Genomic DNA, 18,163 nt, shown 5'->3' on the forward strand with positions numbered 1-18,163 from the left:
TGATTAAATGGGCACAAAATTTTGGTGAACCAGTTCTACTGGATACCTGGGAAACTATCTGGGTGAGGAATGTCAAATTTACACAAGCCCAGAACTTAAGGGAGAATTTTTATATAATATTTTATAGATGGCACCTTGATCCACAAAAAATGTCTCGTATGTATCCTGACTTACAGCCTAAATGTTGGAGATGTGGTTGCCTGGACGCCACTTATTATCATATTTGGTGGTCGTGTAAAAATATAAAAGCTTTTTGGATTAAGATATGGTGGAATATCCAAAGAATTTTTAGAAAGAGGGTAAAATTTACTCCACAATTGTTTTTCTTAGGTATTGTTACTGATTGTGATGCTAAGGAGGTTATATTGATGTTGAATTTGATTACAGCCACAAGGCTGTTAGTAGGGCAATATTGGAAGAAGGAATCTTTGCTTACCTTGCAAGAATGGCTTTTTAAAGTTTCCTATCTGGCGGAAATGGCAAAGATTTCAGCTTTCTTAAAGGAGCAATCGCAAGAGAAATTTTTTGCCGTATGGGAAAAATGGATAAATTTCACACAATACAAATTGGATATAAAAGGGGCGTTGACTTACCTGAACGCCTTTTCTCAGCAGGATGATGTAGAGTCCAATGGATGGGTTCTATGACAGCCTTCCTGCCCGGCAGACTGGGTAAAAACTTTGGCCACACCCCTTCCTCTGGGCGTGACCCCAGTTTTGACTTAGGCGAGAAACTTTGTTGGAATCAATACTGCAGCTTTTTATTACCTACCTGCCTAGACCTAACCCCTGGGTGGGCTTGGACTCTACATCATCCTGCTGAGAAAAGGCGTTCAGGTAAGTCAACGCCCCTTCTCCAGCAGGATGGCTGTAGAGTCCAATGGATGGGACATTCCAAAGCCCTCATGTCCCCCTGGGAGGGAAAGTCTAGGCTACCGAATTCTGAGCAGATACGACTTGCTGTAGCACTCTTCTACCAAAGGCAGCATCTGATGCGGCCAGGGAGTCTAAACGGTAATGCCGGATGAAGACAGACGGTGAAGACCACGTCGCTGCCTTACAAATTTCTTCTACCGGCGCTTATGTTAGCCACGCCGCCGAAGTGGCTGCGCTCCGTGTTGAGTGGGCAGTCACATGTGCGGGTGCTGGTAGTTCCTGCGAAACGTAGGCCTGGGCTATGCAGGCTCTGATCCACCTACCTATGGTGGAAGAAGACACCTTCTTTCCCATAGATGATGGTTGAAAGGAAACAAATAATGCTTCTGTCTTGCGGAATGTCAACGTGCGTTTCACGTAGAAACACAGCGCTCTACGCACGTCCAGCTTGTGCCATCTATGCTCTAGCCTGTGTTTGGGTTTTGGGCAGAAATCGGGAAGAATCAATTCCTGAGATCTGTGAAAGATGCTGTTTACCTTCGGAATGAAGGCCGGGTCTGGCCTAAGGACGACCCTGTCCTTGAAGAAGGTACACAGATCCTTCCTTACTGATAGTGCCGCTAGTTCTGAAATTCTCCTTGCTGAAGTGATTGCCACAAGGAAGGCCTTCAGCGATAGGTGGTGGTGATAGGTGGTGAAGAGAACATGAATCAAGGGGCTCAAATGGTGCTGATGTCAAGGCTAGAAGGACTTTAGGCAGGTTCCAAGATGGGTACCTGTGAATGACGGGGGGCTTTGTGTTGGACGCCCCCTTTAAAAAGGCGCTAATCGCTGGATGTTGTGCTAGGGATGTCAAGTTGTCGCAAGAGAGAACAGTTGAGAGGGCCGAGATCTGTCTGCGAATAGTGTTGACTGACAGGCCCTTGTTAAGACCCTCCAGGAGGTAATCTAGAACATTGGGGATGGATACTGCAGCTGGATCTAGGCGCGCAGAAGCGCACCACCTACAAAGGCCTTTCCATGTAGCATCGTAAATCCTGTTTGTGGACGCTCGTCGTGAAGCTTGTATGATCGATATCACCCCTGCCGAGTAAGCTTGCTTGGCTAAACTTTGCCGCTCAAATGCCAAGCGGCTAGTTGTAGCCACTGGGGGTCTGGATGCACCAACTTGCCCTGGCTGAGAGTTACTCTGTCCGGGGGAATCCTCCACGGGGGTGATATCGAAAGGTCCACGAGGTCGGCAAACCATGGGCGCCGTGGCCAATGCGGGGCAATGCAAACTATCTCTGCGCCTTCCCGGATCAGCTTGCGTATGGTCGCCGGTATTAAGGGCAACGGTGGGAAGGCGTACAGGAGATGCGCCGGCCACCGACACCTGAGAGCATCCGTTCCCTCCGACCCCGGAGACGGGAATCTGGAGAAGAACCTGGGGAGTTGTGTGTTCTTGTGGTTGGCAAATAGGTCCAGGTGCGGTTGCCCGAATCTCCGGGAGATCTCCTCGAACAGAGCCGGATCCAGGCGCCATTCCGCCTGATCCACCTTGGCTCTGCTCAGGGAGTCTGCCTGGCTGTTTGCCTCCCCCGAGATGTGTTCTGCTTTGATAGAACTCACATTGGTTTCTGCCCACCGAGCCAGAACTAACGCCTCCTTCATTAGTTCCGCTGATCGCGTTCCCCCTTCCTTGTTTACATGGGCCTTGGCTGCTACATTGTCCGTTAACACGAGGACGTGCCTCCCTGTTACTAGATGTGAGAAATGGCGTAGGGCCAGGTGGATGGCCCGGAGCTCTAGCCAATTGATGCTGTGTGAGAGGTCCTTCTGGTCCCACTGGCCCTGTGCTATCTGGGTTCCCAAGTGGGCTCCCCATCCGAACAGGCTCGCATCTGTCGTGAGCGTGACCCTGTTCGGCTCTTTGAATATGCTCCCCTTGAGTATCTTGGGAGATATCCACCATTTCAGAGATCTCATCACCTGTGCTGGTACCAAGACCTTCCTGTTGGAGGTGCTGAGATTCCTCCTCTGGTAAGGTAGGAGGAACCACTGCAACTCCCTCAAGTGGAGTCTTGCCCATGGTATAATGCCCATGCAAGATATCATCTTTCCCAGGAGTTTCGAGAGCTGTATCAAGGGCACTCTCCTGATTCTCTGAATTTGTTGAATTAGCTTGGATATGCTGATTCGTCGATCCTGGGAAAGGTATACCCTGCACTGTGACGAGTCTATTACTGCGCCTAGGTGTTGCAGTCTCCTTGAGGGAGTGAGATGACTTTTGGCCAAATTGACCGAGAATCCATGCCCCTGCAGGGTTCGGATTGTGGTCTTGAGATCTACCCTTGCTTGTTCCTGAGATCTGGACTGGATCAAGATGTCGTCCAGATAGAACTGTACGCGAACCGGCATCAGTCTGAGATGGGCCGCTATTACAGCTAGAATCTTGGTAAATACCCTTGGCGCTGAGGATAGTCCGAAGGGTAGGGCCCTGTATTGGTAATGTCAGCCTGCGTAGGTGAATCTGAGGAATTTCCGGTAGCTGGGATGAATGGGGATGTGTAGGTACGCCTCTGTTAGGTCTATTGAGGATAGTAGATCCTCTTCCCTGACGCTGGCTAGGATGGATTTCAAGGAGTGCATCTTGAACCTCCTGTATTTTATGTAATAATTCAGGCCCTTCAGGTCCAATATTGCTCTCCATCCTCCTGACGGCTTCGGGATAACGAAGAGGATGGAATAAAATCCTCTTCCTTCCTCTCCCCTTGGTACCCTCTCTATGGCTTGAATTGACAGGAGGTGAGCTATGGCCAAAGTTAGCAACCTTGCCTTGTGTACCTTTCTGGAGATGGGACATCTGATGAACCGGCTTGGTGGGGGAGAACAGAAGTCTAAGGTCAGGGTATGCCTGATCGTTTCCAAGACCCAGGAGTCGGTAATGGTCTGCTCCCAGACCTCGATGAAATTTCCTAACCGACCCCCGATGGGAGTGTCCTGTTTGGCGTCACTTGGTGCGCTTAAAGGATCTGCCTCCCGATCCCCTATATGGGCGTCTGGACTGGAACTGGCCTCTGGCTCCTCTGCTTTGGCGATCCTGGGGTCGATCCTGTCTCGGGTAGAAGGATCGCGAGCCTCTGGGCCAGTCCCAGGATTGCCCTGACCGAAAGGGCTGCCTCCATTCCCAGGGGCTTCCTGGGCGGGAGCCCTGTCTCCGGAAGTCTTGACTGCTTCTCCTATCAAACTTCTTTGATGGGTGTACTAATATTTTCCTCTTGTCTCTGCCTTCACTGACATGTGGGTCCAGTATGGACCCAAATAGGAATGCCCCGCTGAATTTGGACGTCGAGAGACGCCACTTGGACCTCAGGTCTGTCTTCCAATTTTTGAGCCACAGTAGTCTACGCGAGGCTACTGTGGCCGCAATGGATCTTGCTGCGTACTTCGTTGCGTACAGCGAAGCGTCAGCCGTGAACTGAGAGGCCGCGAGGAGCTTGGCCAGTGTCTGGTGTACTCTGACCTGATCTGGAGGCACCGTGCTTTGCAGCTCCCTCAGCCACATAATGCAGGCCCTCGCGAAGAATGATGATGAGGTGGCTGCTTTGGCCGCCCAGGCTGAAGCCATGTGGGAGCGACGGAGGGAGTGTTCAAATTTCTTTTCTTTTGGTTTCAAGGCTTCCGCCATGTCTCCTGGAATCGCGGAGATAGAAAATAATGAGATCAAGGGGTTATCTACCATAGGAACCTCTAACATGTTCGAGAATGAGGGAGAAAGGTTGAACAGCTTTCTTTCCACGCTATTGGGCGCCGGTGGGCTTGCCAGTGAGGACCATTGTTCCTCTACCGTGGTCATGAAGACCTCCGGACATGGAATGTACTTATCCTGTGAGACCTTCTTGGCAAATAGAGGATTGGCCTCCTTGCTTGTAGAGGGCATCTCCTCCTGTACTGAAGTTAGGCTGACTGTGGAGACTGCCTTTATCAGGAGTGATTTTAGGAGCGCAGGGTTAAAGAGGCCAGAGCTCGTCGCCTGCTCAGGTGCAGTCTCCTCATCCTCCGAAAGGGGCATGTCTGACATATCAAGGTCTAATGAGTCACCCTCTCCTATTTGAGAGGAAGTCTCAGAAATGTTGGTAGGGGGCGGCCTGGGTCGTCCCTTATGGGGTGTGTGAAAGGCCACTTGTCCCTTAGAAGCCATGAACTGGGAAAAGGCATCCTGCATGAATGCCTGGAATCGTGCCGACCATATGTTCTCCTGCGCTTTGTCGCTGGAATGACACGCTGGAGTGTGGTCGGGTGAAGAAGTTGGTGAGGAGGGAGTGGAGGAATCTAACTGTTCAGTTTCCCCAGGAGGAGACCAAGTTTTGAGAACTTCCTGGGCAGTAGGTTCTGAGATGGGTGTCACTACTGGGACAGGGGAAACCATGCTTGTCCCAGTGGAATTGGTTCTCTGTGCCCTGCTAATTTGTCTTTCTAAAGCCAAATGTCTCCTCAAAGCCTCTCGCTCAGCCGTTTTAGATTGTCCCTTCTGAGTAAGTTGCTTTGTTTTAGCCTTCTTCTTCCCCCCCACCTCTGGTTCAGAGGATCTGCGTTTTTGCTGCTGTTGTGGGGGGGACAATTGAGGGACCTCTGTGACTGAATACGAGACATTGTCTGCCATTGTGCCAGACACCCCGAGTAGGTAATGCCTGGAGTGGGGGAATAAGATACGCAGATCAGATGCAGATGCTTGGGGCTGAGCCCTCCTCTGCCTATACCAACAATGGCCGGACAGACAGGATTCTTTGGACAGGAGATCCTGCAAGGCAGTGACTAAAGGTCACTATATGAACAGTTAGAGAAAATTATTCCTCCTCACCTCCTCACCTAATTCCAGGACTCTTCAGCCCTGGTCCAACACAATGCAACTGGTGACTTTAACTCCCCCAATCTGTGACTGTAAAAACAGATCACGTTCGAATTGATTGCAGTTTGCCTATTTTCCCCCTCTTCCCTCTTTGTAATGCAAGTAGGCTCCTCCGGATGGCGAAAAGCCCCACCCACAATGGAACGGCGGGTTAATCCGCTCGTTCAAAATGGCGAATTGGAGGAGGCCACTCCCCCCAACCACAGCCTATGGAGACCACGAGGCTCACAATGGCGGTTCTAGCTGCCGGCTCTGAAATTTTCCTTGTCCTCCCTGCGCGCCGGCAAAGGAAAAGGGGGGGCAAGCCAGGCGGCGAACGCCGGCTAAAGCGGCCCTTTCGGGCTTTAAGTGCAAGGGGGGGAGAGACCCTCCCCTGAGGTGGCGCGCGGCTCCGCTGCTCCGTCGGCCGTTCCGGCCGCAATTGTCCGCGCCGATCAGCTGTAGCTCCTGTTTTCGCGCCGAACAGCTGTTTGGCGCTGAACCTATGATCCCCGCGCCGATCGGCTGATAAACGTGCTGGGGGTCGGTAAACGACCCGGTGAGCCCCCCGAACCCCTTGGCTGGTCTCCCTAGCCCCTGGGGATACTCTCACCGCTCCGACGATCCTCGTTGGGTGGAGATCCGGTCTGAGCCAGCTGCTAAAGGTCTTGTTATTGCTAATTTCGTCTGGAAATTTAGTCTGGGAAGAGGGAGATTTTGTCTTAAGCTATGGATTTTTGAAGAGCTGAATCTCGCACTGCTATCGGGCTTCGAGACTGAATCAAAACTGGGGTCACGCCCAGAGGAAGGGGTGTGGCCAAAGTTTTTACCCAGTCTGCCGGGCAGGAAGGCTGTCATAGAACCCATCCATTGGACTCTACAGCCATCCTGCTGGAGAAAAATACCATTTAGCCTTTTTATAACTTGTATATAAACTTTGATATTTTATAGATTGTACTTTTTCTCTTTTTTCTTTTTTTTTATCTTTTTTCTTCTTTCTTTTTTCTTCTTTTTTAAGCACTTTTTCTTTTTAATGCTTATGTTTTTTTTGTTATATATATCTTATTGTTAATTATTTTATAAGTTGTTTAACTTTTTTTTAAGGATTTTTAAATTTTTAATTAAGCCTATATTCAGCTCTGGGAAGCTCGGGGGGGATGGAGGGGGTGGTTTGGGAGGGGTTGGGTGAGGGTTGTTTTGTTTTTTGTTGTTGTTGTCTTTTTTGTTTTTTGTAAAAACTTTTAAAAATTTTCAATAAAAAAAATGTAATCTGAACGTCTACAAATAATTAAGATTTGAATTTAAGATATTGTTATGAGTTGAGACAAAGGTTAATAAAACTTAAAAAGTATAAGTACTAATAATTAAATTTGTATATGGGTTTGTGGTATAAATGTTGGTGGTTTATTTTCAATTTTTTTTCTCTTTCTGGAAAGGAAGGAAGTGAAAGGAAGAAAAGAAAAAAATTATTAGCTCCTAATGTGAGATAGGAGACTTAGAAATTGGGATTATTTAAAACCTGGAAATGATAAAGATTAAACATTAAACTTAAGTATCAATGGCAAATTAAAGTTAAGAAAAACTTACTAGGTTATTGTCTAAAAGGTGGAATGTCAAATTAATTAAGATATGTATAGACTGAAGATTATTGATGAATATTAGAAAGGTATTTTTGTTTGATTAATAGAATAAGAACTGTATTGGTTTGAACATGACAGTAGATATCATGGGGGAAAGAGAGGGAATTATTTTGTTGTAATAATTTGAGATTTGTACTGATGATATTCAAATGTAACGGAATTACTGTGCTCAGCTGCCATGCTACTTTTCAAATATGTAAATGTAATATTGTAAAATTAATAAAAAACTTGAAACTGAAAAAAAAAATCCAAAATTCTTGGAATAGGAATTGTAGCTGGATCTAATTGCTGTCTCCCATACCAGTTTCAGAAATTCTTCCAGTAATCATAGATTCTATTAGTTGCAAGCCTTCTTGAAGCCTGAATCATGGCAATCACAGCTGATGAGTAGATCTCTTTTATTAGGAGTCTCCTTTCAAATGCCAGGCAGTTAGCTGGAGCCACTGAGGATCTTGGTGTTGTAGAACCCACTGGCTGAGGGAGATTCAATCTCGGGGTATCCTCCACAGAGGAGAGATCGAGAGACCTACGAGGTTGGTATACCACAGCCGTCTTGGCCAGTGGGGAGCAATGAGTATCACCTCTGCCCGTTCCTGCAGTATCTTCCGGATAACTGCCTGGATCAGAGGAAGAGGAGGGAATGCATACAGGAGCTCTCTGGGCCATGGGCTGTGTTGGGCATCTACCCTTTCCACCCCTGGAAATGGGAACCAGGAGAAGAATCTCGGGAGCTGGGAATTCACCGGGGTAGCAAACAAGTCCAGCACTGGATGACCGAACCTCTCTGATATCTTCCTGAAGAGATCCAGGTGCAGGAACCACTCGGAGTGGTCCACTGTGGCCAGGCTCAAGAAATCTACTTGCCGTTTCATCTCTCCCAAGATGTGCTCTGCCTTGAAGGACGAGAGGATGGTCTCTGCCAAGGTTCCTAATAATTGAGCCTGTTGATATGGGCTTTCGCCGCCACGTTGTCCGTGAGGACTAGAACATGTTGCCTTGCCACTGTGTTGTGAAAGTGTCATAGAGCCAGATGTATAACTCTGAGCTCCAACCAGTTTATGTTGTGCTTCAGATCTGTCCGGGGCCATCGATCCTGGGCCAACTGGAATTGCAGGTGTGCTCCCCAGCTGAACAAGCTGGCATCCGATGTTAAGATGAGTCAGTTGGGCTCCTTGAATAAGGTTCCCCTGGCCATCACTGGGGAGACCCACCAGTGGAGGGATTTCAGGGTCTGTGACAGAACCCGTACCTTGTGGTTGGAAGAACTGGTGCCTAGTCTCTGGAACGGGAGCAAGAACCATTGGAGAGTTCTGGAGTGGAGCCGAGCCCAAGGAACTACTGCTATGCAGGAAACCATCTTTCCTAGCAGTTGAGAAAGTTTTGTTAGGGTGACTACTTGCTTCCATTGAATCTGGGTGACTAGGGATCGGATACTGTCCCGATGTTCCTGAGACAGGTAAAACTTGCACGTCCTTGTATCTATCACCGTGCCCAGGTGAAGGAGGCGGGTGGAGGGAACTATCTGGCTTTTCTGAAAATTTATTGAAAACCCATGGTCATGGAGTGCCTTGATGGACAATGCCAGTTCTAACTGAGCCAACTGGACTGAGGAGGATTGGATGAGGATGCCGTCCAGATAACACTGGACACGCATTGGAATGGTCCTCAGATGCGCAGCCAGCACTGCTAGGACCTTTATGAATGCTCTGAGGGCCGATGACAGGCCAAATGGTAGAGCTTTGAACTGAAAATGGTGGCCTGCGTAGCAGAACCTGAGGAATTTCCGGTGTCCGGGAAGGATGGGAATGTGTAGGTAGACCTTTGTCAAGTCGATGGACATCAGGAGGTCCTCCCTTCTGATGCCTGCTAATATGGATTGGAGCGTTTGCATCTTGAACTTCTTGTGTGCCAAATGGATATTTAATTTCTTTAAATCCAAGATTGCCCTCTACCCTCCCGAGGCCTTCGGAACAGTGAACAGAATGGAATAAAAACCCCATCCCTTCTGCCCTGCCAGTACTGGTTCTATGGTCTGGATCTCCAGGAGATGTCGAATGGCCTCTTTCATGAGGATTCTTTTGACTGCATTTTTGGATGATGGGCAAGAGACGAAATGCCTTGGGGGGTGGAGTTGAACTCTAGAGTCAGGCCGAATCTGATGGTGTTGAGGACCCAGAGATCTGTAGTGGTGTTCTCCTATTTGTCTGCAAAGAGAGCCAATCTGCCCCCTATGGGAGAGGCACCTTTGGTGTCACATGGACCTTCTGAAAGGACAGCCTCCTGCACCTCGAAAGGGCCATTTGGCCTGTAATTGCTGTCTGGGTCTGTCCCTGTTACCAGATCTGTCGAATTGATGTTCTGGTCTGGGAGGATACAGATGGGAGTAATGGGTGAATTCCGACCCTGTGTCAATTGAGTGAAAGGATTGCTTGTGGTGTAAGGGGTAGCTCTCCTGTCTGGTCTCCTAATAAGATGGGACATGAGCTTATGCTTATCATTGTTCTCAATCAGAAAAGGGTTTAATGCCTCTCCAAATAACTGGCCTCCCATGTATGGGGCTGAGGCCAACCGCCACTTGGACCTAGCATCCGCTCACCACTGTCTGAGCCACAGAAGTCTGCGAGAGGTAACATTAGATGCTAATGCCCGGGAGGAAATGATGAGTCAGCCATGTATTCTGATGCAGCCACTAATTTGTTTAAATCTTGGTGCTCCGTACCTCTTCTGGAGGGACCCTAGCTTGCAATTGGCGAAGCCAGAGGAGTGAAATTCTGGCAAAAAAGGAAGTTGATGTAGCTGCCTTTACTGCCCATGTTGAGGCCTGGTGGGTCCTGCAGAAATTAAGCTCCGCTTTCTTATCCTCTGATTTCAGAACCCCTGCTATATCTCCAGACACAGTGAAGGAGGAAACCAATGGTGCTAAGGGCTCATCTACAGTGGGGACTGCTAGCACCTCTGACAGTGCTGGAGCCATATTAAATAACTTTTTATCAGTCCCCCCCAGGGGTAGAAAAGTACCTGGCATTTCCCATTGTCTTTGGACTACATTGAGGAAAAGGGGAGGACAGGGAATGTCCTGTTGGTTAAACGTTGGTTCTGAAAATACCTTACTGGTAAGTCCCTGGCTGGTGGAAAGTTCAGCCTGAGGGATACTTTCAGGACCAAGTTGAGCAGTGCTCCTGGCTTTGTGAAGTAAGGATTTAAAGAGGGCCAGATTAAACAGGCATACGAAAGGAGGGGGATCAGGAGATAGGTCCTCATCTTCTGACATCCCCTGCTCTCTTTGTTCATCGTCCCTATGAACAATCTTCTACTCCTGGAGGACTTGTAGGGGGAAACTGGCCCTTGGTATGTGGCTGCTTCCGCCTGGGAGAGATACAATACATTGCTGTGAGATGGAATCCCTGATGCTATCTACTCAAGTCGAGCTCTCTGTGTAGGGTCGAAGCTACACCCTACGCAATAGCCTGAGAAATCAGAAGCTGCATTCGTTCTGATAGTTCTGTCTCCTGAGCCTCTGGAGGGCAAAACCTTGCCACTCTAGGAGTGAATGTGGCCTCTGGCCCCAGAGGTCTAGCTGTAACTGGAAGAGCAAGGATATGAAGGCCAAGCCCCTCACTGGATTGGGGAACCATCTCCACCTGTTCTGCCATGGGAAAAATGAACTGACCTGTTTCCCCTTCTGGAGACCAGGAACTTGGAGCAGCAGAAGTTGAAGGAGCTTGTTGAGGACAAAAATCAATGCTTCCATGGGAACAGAAGTAATCTGACCAACCTTTGCATTTTTTTGCCTTGCAGCTTTGGAGAATTGTTTTTCCAATGTCTGGTTCCTCCTGCTTGCTTCCTTCTCAGCAGCTTTGGAAGACCTTTTGCCAGAGATAGCTTTGGATCTGAGTTTCCCAGCAGCCTCCTGCTTGGCTCATCTGAATTTCTTGTGCCTGGAGGAACAGCTGGAGGCACCTTGAGATATCTGAGCTTCTGTGGTTTTATCTGCCATTGCAAAATCAGAGATATCACAGAAATAGCAATCTCAAGATGTTTGCAACAGAGAGGTGACACCAATAGCAAGGAGCCAAGCTGTGGCTAGAAGTGGTGGCAGCCCAACCAACCTAATGGGATAGCCAGCACACTCACAATCCTGGTAGTGGCGGCAAAACCAATTTAATGGGGTAGCCAGCACACTGATAATTCTGTTAGTGGCAGCAAGACCAACTTAATGGGGTAGCCAGCACACTTATAAGCAGTGAAATTGGTGGCAAGAAGAGGTGCTGAAAATGGCAGCAATTAAAGCGGGCACTTAACCACGCCCTGAAATCTTTGGAAATTGCATCCAGACACAGTGAAGGAGGCTGTTGTTGCCTCTAATTGTAATAGCCTAGGTATGTGAACTGCCAAGGAGCCTGGAATTGGAGAAGCAGCACCCTCAAAATGCCGCTCCTTAATTCTGGCCTTCTGAATGGCCTGAGAGTGTGTGTAAGGCTTTCAAGATGGCCTCCTGTTCCGTCATTATGTCCAAATTAATAAATGTGGCAGCTGCTTCTATGCCTAACTAATAGGCCTGCTGACTGAATTCTGGCCAAAATTGACTCTATTTGAGTCTAAATGGCCTTCGCTGGAAGGGAGAGTCCCCCCCACTCAGGAACAATAAAAGCGGCACTCAAAATGGTGACCACTGCACTTCTGCTGGCCTGGAAGCTATAAATATTTCAAGGCTTTGACACTCAGCGGTTTGAAAAGCAGCGCTGATATCAGCGCAGAGAAGGGAAGGGTACAACCTGGGAAAATCCATAGTTTTGTCTTTCTGCTAGAAACAAGAGCCAATCTTCACCATGTCTCTCTTGGGCTAAGACTAAGTCATGACTGGAGATTCCCAGCTGGAGGAAGAGAGGCATGGCAAAGATTGATTGACTTAATCTCTACGGCAGAAAGGCAATATCAACCCATCTGTGGATTCTCCATTCATCATGCTGGAGAATGCACTGGAAAAGGAATTATTCCAATGAATAAATCAGTGAATAGGAATTATTCTCTTCTATTCAGTAAATGGAAATTCACTGAATAGGAGCGAATAAAAATTATTCTATTGAATAAGAATTATTCTCTTCCACCCAAACACACAAGGGATTCTTATAAGGGCTTTGGAGAGAGGCTAGCACATATCCCAGCTCAGGGGATCTCTACCTTCTCCCTTTGCAAACTTTCTAGGCTTCAGCTCATCAGAAGTCTTCCAAACACAGGACATCTGGTCTTGCGTTATAACGATCAAGGGATTGTGGGGCTCCGCACCCCACAGCTGGTTTCACCCTACCTAAATGGGTCTAAAGTCACCCCGGAGAGGCGATGAAGAAGGAGAGGTCCCCTGCTGATCATGGAACGATGGCGGTAGATCCTCTCGATCCAGAGGAAGCCCTCCAACCCGACAGGAGAAAGGCTAGCCACACCTCACTGACTAGCCCAAAGTTAGTTAGCCAAAGTTCAAAAGCACTAACCAGAACATCGGTGAACAATATGCTTAGAACTGGGTGAGAATATCGATCTTCTCTCTCCTATTTTGTAATTGATTTCCTGGAAAAGATCCCCAAGTAGCAAAAAATCCTCTGAAAGTGAGAAGAGAGGGGACTACACCTCCATCCTTCCAAAGATGGAAGCAGCAAATTAATGTTTATGGTGGACTAAAATATATTGAAATGAAGTTAATAATATTACAGTCTGTATAAATCTGAATATTATGAAAACTGTTAAGATTTCACATCTGAAAGAGTATTGATGAAACTAAAAGAAAATAATTCTTTGTCTTAAAAGTTGGAAAATGAATAGACACTGACACCTAGTGGAGAATCAGAGCATAACTATAACTGCATTGATTCGGAAATTGGCAAGATGCCCAGAAGTAGAAAAAACTTGTTCCTTTGAATCCCAGTGATTTTCAGGTAAATAAAGAACATCTGGGAACAGAGGAAAGAAAACACAAGGGCCATCTACTACAGCAGTGGTTCTCAATCTTCCTAATGCCGTGACCCCGCAACCGGTCATACGTCGAGGACTACCTGTATTTCCCTGCCCGGGAGCGCCGGGTATGCGTGGTGCCGCCCCCTGCGCCAGCCAAGGCATAGCTGGCAAGCGGCAGAGACGGCACAAGCTGACCACTGGCTGGGCCACCAACTGGCCCAGCCAAAGGCAGGTAAGGCACCCACCAGGCCCCACACACACCAGCAACCCTCCCTGCGTCCTCCACTGCCCCGCTAGCCTTACCTTGGCCACCGCCCATTCAGGGCAGTGGCAGGCAGGCCTAGGCGCTCCTGGATGGCCACGGCAAGCGGCAGAGATGGTGCAGGGCGACCACTGGCTGGGCCACCAGCTGGCCCAGCCCAAGGCAGGTAAGGCACCTGCTGGGCCCCACATGCACCAGCAACCTTCCCTGCGCTCGCCGGCCTCCCACCTCCCACCCCTGGCCCTCTTTTACTTACTTTTAGTAGTTGCTCAGCAGGGAGGGAAGCTTTCCAGAAAGTTCACCTTGCAGCACCGTTTGCAGACTGGGGCTTTTGGTGGACTCAGCAGGGCAGAGACAGCCTGGACAATTTCTGTTGGCTTTTGAAAGCCAATAGAATTAGACTCTATTCAAGAGAATCTATTCTATTGGCTTTCAAAAGCCAATAGAATAAGAGGGAGTAGCACAGCTAAAGAAAAGGGGAAAAAATGGCCGACAGCCTTGTTTGGCGACCCCTGTGAAATGGTCGTTCAACTCCAAATGGGGTCATGACCCACAGGTTGAGAACCGCTGTACTACAGAGTGAGAACAATGTTTGTTTTAAAAACTGTTGACCTTCTGGGACTATAAATACTCACTGAGCTGTGATTTCTAAGCCCAAGAATTGTTTGCAAAGAAAGAAAAACCTTGACTCTTGGCTAATCTTCTAGGGGAGAATTTACTGAAAAGCTTTTAGGTGGCTAAACATTCTGGACTGCAATTTTGGCAAAAGAGAAAAACTGTTATAAAACACTGCTTTCAATGATGCCTTGACAATTAGAAATGCATTGGATTACAAAAGCCATATATAAAGATAATCATATAAGATTTGATAGTTTGGATTTTAAGATTGGCTGTTTTGATAAGGCTAATCACAGAGACTATGGTATCGGTGAAAGATTGTCTGGAGGGGGAGAGACAAAATAGATGTTGCATACCTACCTAACAGTGACAGGAAACCACATCTAGTATTCTCTTCTGAAGGCCTTAGCCTGGAACATCAGAGATCTGCAGGAGCAATACTCCAAGACAAGGCCAATACTTTCCATGAGGAAATGTATGCAATGCTGTGACAGATTCAAATGACAATAGTTTTAAACCATGATGAGATTCAAAACAACTTTGATGACATAAATGAGCATATTCTCAACCTAAATTTACAATTAAAGAACTCTCAGAAAATGACGATAAAGAATGTACAAACAAATCAGATAATAGAATGCAAACCAGAAGAAAGTGACTTAAATAAGGAAGCTACAAATGAAGAAAACTATGACTTAACACAAACAGAATAAAATCTACAAGATTTCACCACAACAATGAAAATGGAAAAGGTATTTTATCTTTTAAGACTTCAAAACAAATTTGAGGATAAGAAAGAAGATCTAACAAAAATACAGGAATCCTCTGGCAAGCGGAATATACTGATTTGGAAAGCTTCTTGGCAAAAGAAGAAGGCTAGAGCTAGATTCAAGAAATTTGATTCGACCTACCAGATGGAGTACTATATGATTAAACACTTGCTTGAATATGGTTAAAAGAATAGATAAAGTTTGAATGTAAAGGGGCTTACAGTAAGAGGAAGACAATATATAAGTAGTATAGTATTTTTTTATAATACATGAAATGTAAAAATACTGGGATGTTGTATGTGAATGAAAAGTTTGGATATTTAAAGGTAATCAATTTTGAGAAAATTATGACTGATAAGAATAGTTTGAATACTGAGGGGAAATTAAGCTTAAATAAGAATTTTGAAAACAGGGCACATAGTGACTTAATAAGATGACTTTTACAAATACAATTGAAACATAAGCCTACCAGAAAAGATGTTTTATATGGATGTTATTGTTATTTATACAAACACACAAAAAATGTTTATATCCAACCTTATATGTATTGAAAATATTAAGAATTATATTTGTTTAAAGTTGACAAAGGTGAATACTATTGGAAGAAGAGAAGATCAAGGAAATATATTAATTAATATATTGTTTATGGAATTATGTTGATTATTTTTAAATATATGAACCCAGACAACATGCTGTTTACTAAGCTCTAAAGATTGTTATTTTAAAAGCAATAAAATATATATTTTAAAAAAGTCTTCCAAACACATTCAACCTGAGCAGCTAGGTAAAAAGAATTTTATCATATCTAGACTGAAGCAATTATTTACTGACAGTGTGAGACTGCAGTTCCTTTTATGTATATGGTAGTTTAATTCCATAGCTAGTGTCTCCAACATTTTAATAAGTCCTTTGCCTCATGGTTCACTGGCCTTAAATGAAGCAATTTTTGGCTATTGATATAACTAATATCTTTGCTGGAGAACTCTTGGCTTTTGGCTTTCTTTCCACATCAATTCCATTCTCTGTACTATCTGTTCTTTTCTTCTATGTTTTTGGAAAGTCAAACACCATCACTCTTTTCCTGATTTAAAGCACACAAGTCTTGCTCTTGCTGAGCTTGAATTCAATCAGTTAAATGAATCGGTCCCTTTTCAGCTCAGAAAGCAGGAAAAATGTTGGGAAAGTAAACCACAAGTCTTATGGGAACAAAACAGAGTCTAGAGAAGGACCACAGTATATAATATGAAATATTATTGTTTCACATATGTGTAATGTAAGATGTATCTATGTATCTATATGTTTGCATTCAATTGCCCCCCTCCCTTGCATTCCAACCCAGTCCCTCCTCCGTTGCTTCTTGTCTGGCCATGAGCAGGGTTTGCGAAATGAGCCATGACAATATGTATGTATATATGTATTAATGACCAACAAACAAAATTATACCTTCTAATATGCCAATGGTTAAGTTTGGAGAAGCTTGGAGATTATCCATATATGGACTGTGATGGGATAGCATGTATCTTCTAGGTCCAGCTTTTTTGTAACTTTCTGCAACTGTCCTGAAAGTTCAGAACTGAAGGGAAGAGGTAATGATACATAAAGGGTAGGAATATTCAATAACCAAGCACAGTTCAACAGCATCCCAAGTAAAGAATGTGGGCTTTTCAAATAAACCTGTCATAATGGAATATTTTGTGGATTATCTTTATTTGACTTGAGTACAATTGAAATAATCTTTGACATGCTGTGACATCCCAAGATTAACATGACTTTTAAAGATGCAAAGCTATCTGGAAAATTGTATCAACAGTTATACAAAGTTCTCATACCTCATAAATTAATTCTGCATTAACTGGATAATTCCAAACAAATAAACAAACATACTTGCTGATCCTACAATAGAATGCAAGCAGATGACAATGTAATAATTGAGGTATTACTAAATTAATATTTATTTTAATATTAAGTTATTATTGTTGTTGTTGTTGTTGCTATTATTATTAGTATTATAGAATTTCATCTATTCTCTATTAGCCATCATTATCAATACTGATAAAGAATAATCATCTACCTGAATAATCACTGCAACCAGGCATGCAATGTTATATAATTTCAATTCTGCAGTCGCTAAAGGTTTTTAAATAAATCTGGGACTCAGATTATTAAAAGACTGAAGTTATCAACACCATTATTCAATACACAAATAGAATCTGAGTTTTCATCCTTACAAATCTCAAATATCTCCAGATCTTTACACTAAGGACCCAGATTGTTGTGGGCAATATGCTGACATTGTAAACCGCTCAGAGACAGCTATAAAACACTATGGAGTGGCATATAAGTCTAAATTCTATTGCTATTGCTATGCTTTATAAGCAGTTTTGCTGTTTCATTTACTTATTTAGCAAATAATGAAGATGCAGTGTGGAAAATGAAATTCTGTACAGTGCATTTAAATTATGTTCTTACTAGAAAAAGGAAGAGGGAAGGGGGGAGAGACAGAATAAAGATATTTTTCTCTTTATGATAAAAATATTGCAGGATCCAATAAAAACATTAATTCATGTGTGCTTGTTGGTGAAATGGACTAGGTGTTTGTCAAAACTGTGTTAAGTATAGTATCTCAGGGTGGAAGAGATTTCCTGAAATATTTCTTTGTAAAAGGCAAATGTTTTTGTGTGATTTCTAAAGAATCTTAAAGTTTTAATAACTTTAGATTTTCTCTGAAAGCTGCCTTCTCTTGTTCTCATAATGGGAAGGGGAAAGCACACTGTTTTTTTTCCCAGTAGTCAGAGAGGTTTAGAGAAAATACATACACAGCTAAATTGTATTAGCTAAATTAGTTTGGATACCTATTTCCGTTTGTCAGAGATTGTAGTAGTTTCTTAACAACTCTAGGAAGCTTTCCAACTGGTCCCCTGTTCATAGGATGCAATATTCTCTGAAGTCTGAAATATTACTTAACATTAAGACTTTCCAAAACATTTTAAAGAGCTGTGCAAAGTGATCATCCATGAAACACTGAGGCAATGGCATGCATAGAAAGCTTAAGACAGTTGCTTCTGTTGAAAGAAAAATCTTCATCAGGGTCCAGTTCAAGCCAGGAATAAACAAAATTGAGACTACTTTATAAAGAAGGTTGTAGTTTATTGAAGAGCAGACCCACAAGACATGTGGCT

The 18,163-nt window shown here is 44.9% G+C and overlaps 1 protein-coding gene across 7 annotated transcripts in view; it reads right to left on the bottom strand.

Annotated features, from left to right (window-relative positions):
• Positions 1–18,163, bottom strand: part of NAV3 (neuron navigator 3) — a 688,216-nt gene that overhangs the window by 501,895 nt on the left and 168,158 nt on the right. The window contains exon 1 of one of the 7 annotated variants that reach the window (XM_039343284.1): positions 16,428–16,484. The exons of the other annotated variants lie outside the window; for them this stretch is intronic. The gene's annotated coding sequence lies outside the window, so the exon portion shown is untranslated. Of the gene's footprint in view, positions 1–16,427; positions 16,485–18,163 lie in introns of those variants that run through there. 7 annotated transcript variants of the gene reach the window in all.

Source organism: Crotalus tigris, unplaced genomic scaffold (assembly GCF_016545835.1).
Source record: "Crotalus tigris isolate CLP2741 ecotype Arizona unplaced genomic scaffold, ASM1654583v1 scf7180000017836.1595184, whole genome shotgun sequence".
Taxonomy (NCBI): Eukaryota; Metazoa; Chordata; class Lepidosauria; order Squamata; family Viperidae; genus Crotalus; species Crotalus tigris.